A 13,739-nucleotide genomic window follows, 5' to 3' on the forward strand; every position below is an offset into this window, starting at 1 on the left:
AGCAGTCCAAATACCAATAAGGAAAAGCAATTTGATAAACATCGGACAAATCTTGGAGTGGAAACAGAAATTTTTGTCCAATGACAAGGTCAAGATTTCTTTCCCCGATCTATATTTTAACTGCTAGCCTATTCTGGTTATATCGTCAATGGAAGAGTGATGGTTATTCATATTTTTTTATTAATTTTAGCAATAAACGGCTGTTAGCAATTAAGGATTGGATGATTTAGAATCTCTCGTTTATGGATTGGCGCACAGCGTACTAGAAAATTTCTGGTTTTAAACACCCCCCCCCCCCCCAGATCACCGGAAATGGCACATCTCGGGCTTGAAAATGACCAACTAGATGTACACTTTGTCTGAGAACCAAGCATTTCCCAATTTTTTCCCATCCATTAACCCTTTTGACGATTGTCACCAGTCACACATCATGTTCGACCTCATAGTATCTCCATTGCTTTTGTAGGTGATTCTACGTCGCGTCCCACAATACCCGTCAGCCCCACTTTTCAAGATTTTAAGCCCATTATTAGTTCAGAATTGAAAATTCACATTTCTCGTGAAATAAATTCACTTCAAAACATACCCATAATGTTGCACAAAATTTCATCTATGGACAACCAATACAGAAAAACCTCCTTCAACCCCTGACAGACCAGTCAAGATTGCACGAGTAGAGGAAAGTATTTTAGGAATGTTGGTCAGGAAAATTTCGAAGATTCAGACACAGTTAATTTATTGGTGCATGGGCGCAGATCCGTCTTGGATAATAGTGGGACGCGCGTCTGTTCTCGGATACTATCTAAGCGGAGCGCGACCAAAAAATATCAGGAGACAAATAACCCAAGTAGACTTTTGTATACGATGGGTCTGGGGTCTTCTCCCAGAAAAAAAAATATAGACTGCCGCCAATGCGATTTCCGTCCTCTATTTAACAACTGTGGATAAATATAATAAAATGAGAACTGGACGTGAAGCTAGCTCAAATTGGCAACACACAATGTGAGTTGCTAACGATTGTTTTGTTCGCACTCAGTCCGTTTTGCTGACCACAATTTACCAGTCTCTTGTATAGATTATGTTTCACATGATTGAATGTGTTAATACTTCAGCGGATAAGTCATGCCTAACAGTGTCATTAGTATTAATTCTCGTCTTTTATAGCATGTCATTTGCACAACGCTGGATCAAACTGCGCCAAAGGTCAATGCAGGTGAATTTGAAGTGCAACGTTTGGTCAAGACAAATTGGTGGGGACACGGTATATCATGTCCCCCCCTCCCGACTGAAAAAAGTCGGTGGGGGCGCCTCCCGCTGTCCCCGTCAGGATCTTTTTCCATGTATTGATGTACAAATATTAAAACCTCTTATAACGGCTACTTTAAATCTTCGTTGAAGGAAATGAAAAAAATACCAGATATTTCCGAAACTGAACACTACACACACAGACAGTTTGAAGGTTCTTCATCCTGGAACGCCATTTTCATGCTCACTGATGTGATATCTGCTGCTAATATATATGATATCTGCTGTTTGCTTTACAAATTCGAATGATTGAAATAAGACTGAAATAAATAACAGGGGAGAACATGTATTACTCTTATACCGAATCCCTCCACCCATCGAAATGTGGGGGGAAGTGTCCCTCGTCCCCCCCCCCTGGATTGACGCCCATGCCTTCAGTGTGCTACATGCAGGTGTGATTTTGTCTTTACCCTGATCTATATCTTTAATGATAAAACAGTTATATTGTCAACGGATGAGTGATCGGATATCATATTTTTAATAAGTTTTAGCAATCTCTCATGCATCAGTTTGATTCTCTATAAACCATCGTTTTATTGATTGCTAAAAAGATTCATGAGTAAACACACTGCCTCTTTTCAACCTTTTCTTATCATCATATTCTTTTATTTATCTTTGCTTTGTTGCATGCATGTATACGATTGATATATCTCTTTGATTGTATCACACAAGTGATATCTGCGATAAAATGGATACATACACTCTAAAAACAAAGGTTTGAATTTTCACTCGTTTGGAGTGAATTTCACTCTTTAAAGAGTTAATGATATTTTACAGCTGATTTTGAGGGACGGGATTGATAGAATGAGTTTGAGACTCAATGGAAAGGCCCTATCTATTCACAGAAATATTGCTAAACAAGGATGCATCCAAAGATCAAGACAATGTAATGGGCTACTACGCTGATGATAAGACGATTTACTAGATTTAGACACTGTTAACAAATATAAAAAAGGACAAAGACAACAATTTATGGTACTAAATATATATTAAATAGTGAAAATGATACCAAGTTTCATATACAAACACAGAATGACGCAAAATTACAAACATACAAAGGCACAAAAATATGCAATGAATGATTCACTCACCCCACTTGTATGTTCCTCTCATACAAATGTGATTGTCTTATAATTAAAAAATAATTCTAGTTACGTCTATGAAACATGTACCAGAGTGTGCTGGCAATACCTCAAAAATGTTTTTGCAAATAACTCAATCTTACAATTTCAATTTGCAATATGCAAACATTTATCATTTTCGAACTCGTTTTGGCGTCTTTATAAATCTGTGAAAAATGTATGAAGAACAACAATCACACTGGGATACTACTGTTTATGACTGGTGAACCGATATTTTACAGCAAAATGGTTAATTCCTGACAGATAGTAAGTAAACGCTCCATCCTATGTACATCTAAACCCGTCAACCCTCTGGGTGGCAACACTTTTAGGTTTAGAATAGTAATTTATGCAAACATTTGAAAAGAAATTAACTCAGTACATACCACTTATTATTAATTCATATTAAGGCACTAGTAAATATATTTAAATAAAAAAAAAAATCTAAATATTTTAACTATGGGAATTGGATCACAACAATTCAATTTGCTTTTTGAAAACAATACCCACCTAAAAGAATTTCATGTTATAGGGTACTCATAACAGAGTTTTAAAGTTCAAAATAATGGTGGCGTCTGAAAACAGTCTAAGAGTGTCCAATTTTTAAACAGATGCATTTAGAGCGGGAACCCAGAGGGTTTGGTTAGCTGGGAAGGTAACCAATTGCCTTGTACATCACAATGTTCACAGTGCATTCCTGTATATGAAACCAGACGACTGACAAACCGGCTGTGGTGGGTGTGGCTGGGAGAGCAATTTTAAAGTCACCTAATAGCTAACCTAGATCAGCTTTCATGGTAACCACATCAAAGTAAGTACAATGTGTCAGGTATGGCCCCAAGAGCAACAAATGGCCATCGCCAGTAATTATTGGTGGTGGGGTACCCCTGCCAGTCATCAATAATTGACCCCTCACGGCTGACCTAGGTCAGCTCATGAAGTAACCAGTTGAAACCTACTGGAAAATGATGGTTAGGATTTCAGATACAAGGGATGGGCATTGCCAGTGATTTTTATTGGTGGGGTACCCCTGCCAGTAGACCCCCAAAATGCCCCTCCCCTCATTGACCTAGGTCAGCTCATGAAGTAACCAGTTGAAAACTACTGGAAAATGATTGGCAGGACTCTATGTGTAAGGAATGGGCATTTCCAGTAATTTATATTGGTAGGGTACCCCTGCCAGTAGACCCCCAAAATGCCCCTCCCCCTCATTGACCTAGGTCAGCTCATGAAGTAACCCTAACCCTAACCCTAACATGAAGTAAATCCTAACCATCATTTTCCAGTAGGTTTCAACTGGTTACTTCATGAGCTGACCTAGGTCAGCCGTGAGGGGTCAATTATTGATGACTGGCAGGGGTACCCCACCACCAATAATTACTGGCGATGGCCATTTGTTGGTTTCATATACAGGAATGCACTGTGAACATTGTGATGTACAAGGCAATTGGTTACCTTCCCAGCTAACCAAACCCTCTGGGCTCCCGCTCTAATTGGTACCATGTAAAGTAATAAAGATGAATGAAAAATATATCAAAATAGAAAGTTAGTCAAGTAGTCTAAATTTTGAGTTCATAATATGCTATTGAATAATTCCTTTACAAAGAATGCATCATTCATTAAAGGTTAAATTAAACCTTTTAATTACTAACATAGCAGTACGTAATGAATAAAACATACCTTCATATGCTTCTTAAAACTATCAAACTTGTTAATAAAGAATAACCAAAGTTGGAATTTAAAGGTAAACAGACAGGTCAAAGTTCCCATTCATATAGAAGTGTATGAAATTCTGAGTAAGATGGTCTCTGAAAAAGTCAAAATAGCAGCTGCACTTTTCAAGTAATATCCACTTTAATTTTAAGCTGACAAAATTTGATAGCAAAATGTCATAACCCCTCTGACAGGGTGCTATTACTTCAGTTGAAATATCATAAACCACCCCCCACCCAAAAAAAGTATATATATATATATATATATATATATATATATATATATATATATATATATATATATATATGTATATATATATATATATATACTTTATTTTTATTTTTTTTTGGGGGGGGGTTATGATATTTCAACTGAAGTAATAGCTACCTGTCTACATACCTTTAATCTTTGAATCTATGAATGCTCACACATTTGTCAGAGAAACATTCAGAGACCTAACTTTTGGACTTACCTTATCTGGTCTTACTATGCACATTAAATATTAGCCCTTCAAAAATATAATTGTAAAATGTTGTTAATGGAATGGCAAAATGAATATTAAAACAAATGAAATTTTAAAATCCTGCCAATTGCAACTGTGATGGAGTCCCAAACTGGTGAGCTTGTTGAATCAAAAATGAAAAAGAATTGGGTTGGCCTCCTGTCTGGACCTTGGCCCAGCAGAAAAGGTTGGGTACACTTCAGGGGCTTCTCCTTAACAAATTGGCCAACGTTGGTGCACACAGCCTACCTGAAACGACAAAGTTATTTCAAATCATTATTACCCAGTTAAAAATGTGTGGTTATGGATATAATGGACAGATTTTTTTAGTTTATAATTCTGTGGTACACTTTAGTTGACAAAATAACGTCTTTACATCACTATCAATTTTGTCTATTAAAAACTATCCAACAGTTGAAGCAGGAAGGGTAATAACCTTTACACCAAACACAACAAATGGTCCTTACCTTTGGTACTGCACTAACAGAACAATACACTGTGTGTAGTCATATATAACGCTCTTAGGATATTCCCTTTTAGGGGTTAGAAGTTCAATCAATCTTTTGGCATAAGTTTCTCTCTCTGCTGCATAGGACCATTAACATCCCTGTTGTAAGCAATCATTCAGATTTTCCAACACAGTTGATAGATTAATTCTATTTTCTGTCCATATTAATTTTGTATTCCCTTGTGAATTAAATAGTGAAAGGGGATACATCTTTGTTGTATAATTAACTGGTAAAGGGCAACGTTGTTAATTATTGATATTCCTTTCAGACCCTGACTGGTTTTCTACATTATTACTCATTGCTGTCTGTACAGTACTATGAATGAAGAAGTTAATCAACATCACAGATAGTACCCATCTTAAAGTAGATGAATCTTGTGTTTGCTTTGGAGGGTGTTTCATTTGCTATGTCCATACACTGTGTATAGGCATTTGTAACTCTCTTCGGATATTCGCTTTTAAGGGGTTAGAAGGTCATGCAATCTTTTGGCATAAGTTTCTTTCTCAGCTGCATAGGACCATAAACATACCTGAATTGTAATCGATCATTCGGATAATCCAACACAGTTCAAGTTTAATTGTATTTTCTGTCCATATTTGCATTCCCTTGTGAATTAAATAGTGAAAGTGGTTCAACTTTGTTGTATTAACTGGTAAAAGGCAATGTTGTTTAATATTGGTATTCCTTTAAGGCTCTGACTGGTTTTCTACAGTATTACTCATTGCTGTTTGTACTGTAAATGCTATTTAACCTTAATGCCATGTAGTATTTTTCTCCCGTATATTGAGGTTAAATTGATATAGACCTAGTGAACTTTGTAAAGAGGGACATACATATAGCCTATATTATTAGCTATTGCTATTCATGATAGTTATGATTGAACATTGCAATTGTTTGTCGTCCGAAGTTGATTGTATCTACTATTATTTTGTAATTTTCTTTCAGGAAATTTCCCCTTATTCCGAATTTTCCACCTGTGAATAATTGTATCCAAAAACAACCTGGTAATTCTGCTGTCTCTGTTTCAGTTTGTGACGTTACATCTTGATACGTGAAATAACAAAAAATCATTAAGGAAAACGTTAATTAAGAAAAAACAATTCCTGGACCTCAGCTGCATTAACTTCTGGCCCATTACTCATAGGCCTAACATTAGCCTTAGGCATAGGCCTTACCTCCGAACACAGGCACTCGTAACGTTATGTAGGCGTGTTTATATACTATACACCTACATAACGTTACGAGTGCCTGTGCCTCCAAACAACTAGCCAATGTGTTAATGTGTATGGTACCAAGCCTAATGTTAAATGTTTCCGCTACACTGTTAAGCGTAACGTTTAAGAGCCTAGCCAATCGACTGTAGGCAACGACGACCTGCGGCCATGGCAACCTTCTAAATTCTATATAATTTCACGTTCTTTCAACATTTGCTTGTTAACCTTACCTCTAAATAACTGAATACCATCACGTCCAAATCCGCTTTCTTCAAGCCACTGCGAAACTGACATGTTTTAAGATGTAAAACGACAAGAACGAGCGAAGGCAAACGAGTAAAAAAAATGGCGTAACTACAAATATTTCTGTATTCGAAGAAACGCGTACTGACTGATTGGTTGATCCTTCACTCCAAAGTAAGAGTGAGCGTTCTTAGCATTTGATTGGCTCATTTGTTCACTCCTTTGTAAAGAGTGAATATTAAGTACTTTCGCTTTGGAATACGAAGATTTCTGTTGTCTAATGGAGTGAATTTCCGCTCCTTTGGAGTTAATTTTTAAGTTCACTCTTTTGTTTTTAGAGTGTAGATATATATATATATATATATATATATATATATATATATATTAATATAAAAACGGTTGGGCAAACAATACATAATTTAGATGCAATCAACCGTGTTGGCCATAGTTAAACTATATATATATATATATATATATATATATATATATATATATATATATATATATATATATATATACAAGGGCGTAGGAACCGGGGGGCTGGGGGGCGCCAGCCCCCCCAGTGAAAAATGTGGAGGGGCGGAAGTATCATTCCGCCCCCCGGTTCGCAAGTCAGAAAACCCCTTTTTCATTTCCAAATGAGAAAAAAAATCTCATTTGGAGCACCAAATTGCATCTAAGGCCAGGTGAAAATACAAAATTAAGTTTACAAAATGGAGTGGGTGTTGAAGTGTGCTATATTGCACCAAATTGCATCTGAGGCCACCTGGAAATGCAAAAAATTCCAAAGGGGAGGGGACACCCCTTCCCCTTAGACCCCTCCCCCAGGCTTGCCATCAGTCTTCAGCCCCCCCATTCAAAAGTACCTTCCTATGCCAATGTATATATATTTATATATATATATATAAATATATATATATATATATATATATATATATATATATATATATATATATATATATATGTATAGTTTAACTATGGCCAACACGGTTGATTGCATCTAAATTATATATTGTTTGCCCAACCGTTTTTATTACTCCATTGTCTCATATCGTGGAGGCAGTCTTCTATTGTTTTATAGTACCATTCAGGGGCGTATCCAGGATTTTCCAATGGGGGGGGGGTCGCCAGGCATGAATGATCGCCGTCCTGGGGGAGGGGTGTACAATTTTTGCTTTCGAAGAAGGGCTGAAATGCAAAATGGTGTCATATGCGTGGGCGGCGATCCGTACTACCGAGTGGGGGGGGGGATATGACCTTGTTGGCTATCTAAGCGTAGCGCCATGGGTTGGCGCGAAGCGTACAAGAACATTTTGGGATTAACAAACCCTCTAGATGGCCGGAAACGGCACTTCCCGAGGTTTCCAAGCGGCATATACCCAACTTTAAAATAGAGATGTCATGTCCGAAATATCTCATAATCAGGATCCAAAATACTTTTTTTTAAATTTCGGGTGTTATTTTGGGAAAATTGCCCCTGTCAATCTTGTTTCAGGCGCAACGTTAGAATGTTCGAGAGCTCTTTTATATTATTCGATGAAGAAAATGGCCTCATGCAGGCTATTATAGGCCTATACACATGCAATACACAATTACACATAGTTACATTCCTAGGTACCGATTGCTAGGGCATCCGGGTGAAACGTGTATTAAGCATTACCCTGGTTACATGAGATTCTCAGCTGTTCGAGGGAACATGTACGTGTGTAGGCCTACTATAGGGCCTATATGAATACTATGAGGGTGCATATATGTACTATATCAATACCGTGGGCGCAATAATACATTTTGTTGTTATAGGGCCAATGAAGCCTACAGTCAACTATTTTTGCTTTATAAAGATGCTTTATTTGAAAAGATCGCACTGCGTTTCTGGTAGGCGAGAAATGAAGCTAAATAAGAGCCGTACATTAACGAAGATGCATAAATGTAGGCATGAAAATATTCTTATCCCTGGCATTTGGTGGGGGGGGGGGGGATATGGTGCATTACATCCCCTCCACCCATTTTCATGGGGGGATATATCCCCCCTCCACCCAGGATCGCCGCCCATGGCCATATGTGATCCATTTTTCGACCTTAATAATAAGCAACATTTCCAGTAAATATGGACACAAAATGCACAATTTAGTATGGCTGGCATGTCACTTAGTGTTTATAGTGATAATACAAACACAATTACCATCTATGTTTCTAAAACTATTATGCCGCCGAACTTCGCCAGAACCTTTTTTTGGCAAACAAAAAATAAAGCATACGGGAGGGGGAGGGGGGTTGAGCGATCACGGACATCTCACATAAAGGTCGTCATCAATTTTTTTTTTTTTTTTTTCTAATTTTTTTTTTTTTTGGTGACGGCCAATAGGGGGGCGCGCGCCTGTTGCGCCCCCCTGGATACGCCCCTGCCATTGGAGGCCTATTATATGCTTAGAAGTATAACAACTTACTTTATATGGCATAATAAATTCAGTGGTTTCACACTACACCCATGCAGGGAGTTTAAATGGCAACTCCATGTTCCACCGATTTTGTTAAGATAAACGACGTCAAAACTTGGATCCCCACGTATACATTGGAATACATTTCAGAGACCTATAATTTCTCTTATTGTCGTTATTATTGTGTGTTTGAGTTTAATGTCGATACGAAAGTACATGAAGTATCACTTTTAAATTACAGAAAGGGGCAAAAGGCATCCCCCCCCCGCCACGAATGGGCACTTATAATTTATTGAAGAAGGCATGTTTGAGGTACTTTTTAAGGAAAAGTCACCAAGGAAAGAACCTGGGCAAGAAAAACCCAAAACCGAACCTACTAATTCGCTCTTAACCCCAGCCCCTTGCCTAGAGACTGTGGCTGTGTGCCCATCGCCAGGTGTGTATCACGATTCCCCCTAGAAGGGTAACATAAATGCTACGCATGTTATTAGCCAAGAGGTTGAGGTTATTCACAAAACAACGGGGCACTTGCCTTTTGTGCCCCTGATTGTTTCAAAGTAAATAATTATTATCTATAAAAGAATATCTGAAAATGTTGAATCAAAAGAAGAAAACCAGAATGGCGATCGGTGATTATATAGAGGTATATTATATTTATATATTGTAATTATATATATTATATTTATATATTATAATTATAATATCACTACACTGTTATTATGTGTTCAAGTTCTCAAACCTGATAAACAAATGAACTAACGCCATGCAGTCTGTAAGACCTGGTAAAAAACAACTTGTGTGAAATTACGTAATAATCTTCGACCAATGGATTAAGCTATACAGTTGATGGAGAAACTGGAATTTTTAAAACTAAGAAAAGGCTCCACCACCTTGATACTATTTCAAAACACTATGGAGAGACATCGGTCACTTTTAAGAGTGGACTGTTGAATAAACGTTTTGAAAGTTTTTCTTTGCTTTTTTCACCCACTCTCATTTGGCTTAATGTCCTCTCCTTGAAAGTGAAACAATTTTACCAATTCAATTGTAAGGAACGAAAGTCCTTGGTGGCAAAATAAAACCACAGGCAGGCGCGTAGCTGCAAGGGGGTTTTAATGTTTTTATGATATCGCTAGTATTTTCAAAAGAGAAAATGCTAAGATGCAACTTACAAGGTCATTTCCAGCAATCTGGGAGGCATTTTCAGCCAAAATTTTCTTGTACGCTTCGCGCCAAACATGGTGGCGCTACGCTTAGATAGTTTGCAGAGCCGTATATAGAGATACGCAGTGGCGGAGAAACAGGGGGGTTGGGGGGTTTTAACCCCCCAACTTTTTGAAGAGGGGGGCTTGGCCCACACAATCAACCCCCCTAGTTTTTGCCAGTAATGTTCTGTTATAGCCTATGTTATGTGCTCCAAATGGCATAATAAATCAAATTATAAAATTTGAAATTGTTAAAGTCATTTCAACCTTTTACCTGGTAGGCTACATCAACAATTAACGACCGAAAACCGAGTTAGAATTGACCCACACATTATTTCTAGCCCCTTTCCCCCACCTTGCGCTTTGGAACATGTAGCTCATAGCGCTAACTTCACCCCACAACAGACATACACAAAATAACGTTTTGTTGCTGTTGAATAGCTTTGGAACTGTATACACTTGCCAACTTCAACAAGGTGAAGGAAGGAAAAGAAAAAGAAGAAAGAGAGAAAAGGAGAAAAGGATGGAGTAGAAAATACGGCAAGAAAACGGAAAGAGAAAGAGGAACAGTGACAAAATTATTCAAATTTGTAAAGCAAACAGCAGATATCACATCATATCAGTGAGCATGAAAATGGCGTTCCACGATAAACAGCCTCCAAACCATGGGCACAGATCCTGGTGAGGACAGCGGGACGCGTCCCCGCCAACTTGTTCAGCAGTGGGGACATGATATACCGTGTCCCCTCCAATTTGTCTTCACAAATAGCTGCATTTCAAGTTCCCCTGTATTGAACTTTGGCGCAGTTTGATCCAGCATTGTGCAAATGACATGCAGCAGTTCTCATTTTATTGTATTTTATCCACAGTTGTTAAATATAGGACGGAAATCGCATTTGCGGCAGTCTATATTTGTTTTCTGGGAGAGGACCCCAGACCCATCGTATATACAAAAGTCTACTTGGATTATTTGTCCCCTGATTTTCTTTCTGCAGACGCCCATGTATTTCTCCAAACTAAAGCCATGAGATCTAAAACTTAAGGAGGTTAAGGAGCATCATTAGGTCTGGGAAGTGTTATTTCCGGCGATCTGGGAGGTATATTTGCCCCAAAAAATCGAACCCATGGTCGCGCTCCGCTTAGATAGTGTCATAGAACAGACACGCGTCCCCACCATTATCCAAGACTGATCTGCGCCCATGCTCAAAACTGTCGATGTGTGAAGTGTTCGGTTTCGGAAATATCTGGTATATTTTTATTCCCTTCAACGAAATTTTTTAGTAGCCGTCTGAATTTTCGAAAATTCCCTAACCAACATTCTTCATCATACTTCATCATACTCGTGCAATTTTGACCCGTCTGTTAGGGTTTGAAGGAGGTTTTTCTATATCGGTTGTCCATAGATGATATTTTGTGCAACATTATGGGTATGTTTTGAAGTGAATTTATTCACGAGAATTGTGAATTTTCAAATTCTGAACAGTGGGGCTGACGGATATTGTGGGCCGCGATGAAGAATCACCTACAAAAGCAATGATCCACAGGATATGTGATGAAGTCGAACATGATGTGTGACTGGTGACAATCTTCAAAAAGGTTATAGATGAGAAAAAAAGTATTTGGAAATAACTTGGTTCTCAGGCAAAAGTGTACATATGGTTGGTCAGTTTCAAGCCCGAGAAGTGCCATTTCCGGTGATCTGGGGGTACCAAAACCAGAAATTTGCTTGTACGCTGCGCGCCAACCAATGGTGGCGCTCGGATTATATAGTAATACGCGCCCCCGGGTTAGAAAATCATGCATACGCCCCTGGTTATATGCAGCTTTTCAAGGCCTGGGCAGTGCCATTTACTGCAATCTGGGAGGCAATATTTGCCAAAAAATTCATGTGCACTTCGCGCCAACTTATGGTGGTGCTCCACTTAGATAGTTAGCCAGCAGTTATGACTTTTTATTTCATCAATGGCCTGCAACCCCCCCCCCCCCACTTCTGACAAGAAATCTCCGCCACTGGAGATACGGCTGTTATAGATTGCAATGCCGAATTTACAGTTTCGCCCCTCCCTTGGCAAATTCCTGGCTACGCGCCTGACCACAGGCAACCGCAAAAGTTTATCCATTAAAACAATTTAATAGTATAGGTACGGACGGAGATTGTTTCCCTTTAATTGCGTATGATTATGACGATTGTAAAATACCTGCAAAAATTGAAAGCTTGTCGGGGAGAGCATTAATCCATGTCATGTGACAGGATTATTTCAATTTCTCTAGCTTATGATGATCTATGTGGTAGGAAGCATGGGCACTTTATTGTCCTGTTTGTGTTGAAACTCGTCTAGACTTACAGATCATGTTACTTTTATCAGTTAGTGTGTAATTCAATGAGGCCTGTAATAGGCGTATGCTACTTTCAGTAAACTTTCGCAGAACTGGTTGCTCTTAAACTTTACGTTAAGGTTGTCTTGTCAGGGGTCGCGTCGAAAGTAAGATATTCTCAACCTGCAAGTACATTGATATTTCAGTAGGTTTGTGACCATTAAAGATAAATATTCACTAAAAGTTATGTTGTATGCATTACTGTCTGCAAGGAATTAGCCTAAACTTACGTTTGGTCCTAATCATGATAGTACAGAAGTTAGTCAGGTCTAGGCCTAGGCCTATACAGTATATTGACGTCAAAATGTCTTACTATTTAGGCATTATCAGCTATACTAGGCTATAGGTTAGGTTGAAGCCTATGAACTTGAAGCAGTTTGACACAGGACTAATTCTTCTTTTTCTTAGGGTCGTGGTTACGATACAGAGTCTAAGCACTAGACTAGCTTTAGATGTAGCCTATGTTGTAGTGTTTCACTATAATAATAGCTAGGCCTCTGCTGCAGGTAGCATACGCCCATTAAAAGCCTCATTGACTTACACACTAAATCACAAAAGTAATGTGGTCTCTAAGTCTAGATAGAAGTTTTCACTAGCTAAACGCTACCCATCACCGGATAGCTGACAAGTTGGCCATTCATGGCACCATCAATTTTCCGTACCATGACGGTGAAGATTTTTTGCTATCCGAGCCGGAAGTTTTCGTCACTTGTAAACAAACCTCTTCACTCAGTGGTAAACAAATTTCCTACGCTGCTCCCGGGACGCCTAAAGGGGTTTAAAATTGCCTCAATTGACCCAATTTTTTCACCACATTTTTTCACCACATTTTTTCACCATACTCCTAATAGGAGTATGCCACCTTAAGTGAAAAATGATTTTTTTTTTTTTACAAAAAAGATACTTTTCATAGTCGTCACAATATAAACCACAACAGAATTCTATGCAATTATCATTTTAGGTCCATAAAGATGTATTTTCAGAGATTTCAGTATGCACGGTGCAGTGTGTAAATACACATGAGCAATACTGTGTAAGCAGTAACCAGGTCTATGTCTGCAACAACACTTCCAGTCACCAATTTTGATAAGCTTGACCAATTTGGGTGCATCT

General features: G+C 38.4%; 1 protein-coding gene and 1 long non-coding RNA gene across 5 annotated transcripts in view; one reads left to right on the forward strand and one right to left on the reverse strand.

The window, feature by feature from the left end:
• The window catches only part of LOC139973550 (uncharacterized), a 287,989-nt gene that overhangs the window by 272,996 nt on the left and 1,254 nt on the right, over window positions 1–13,739 (reverse strand). The gene's annotated exons all lie outside the window — the stretch shown is intronic.
• Window positions 12,663–13,739, forward strand: part of LOC139973544 (ficolin-1-like) — a 56,383-nt gene continuing 55,306 nt past the window's right edge. Inside the window, exon 1 of one of the 3 annotated variants that reach the window (XM_071980302.1) lies at window positions 12,663–12,733. The gene's annotated coding sequence lies outside the window, so the exon portion shown is untranslated. Of the gene's footprint in view, window positions 12,776–13,739 lie in introns of all 3 variants that reach the window. The other 2 variants (XM_071980301.1, XM_071980300.1) reach the window with 2 other exon arrangements.

This window comes from Apostichopus japonicus, chromosome 9 (assembly GCF_037975245.1).
Source record: "Apostichopus japonicus isolate 1M-3 chromosome 9, ASM3797524v1, whole genome shotgun sequence".
Taxonomy (NCBI): domain Eukaryota; kingdom Metazoa; phylum Echinodermata; class Holothuroidea; order Aspidochirotida; family Stichopodidae; genus Apostichopus; species Apostichopus japonicus.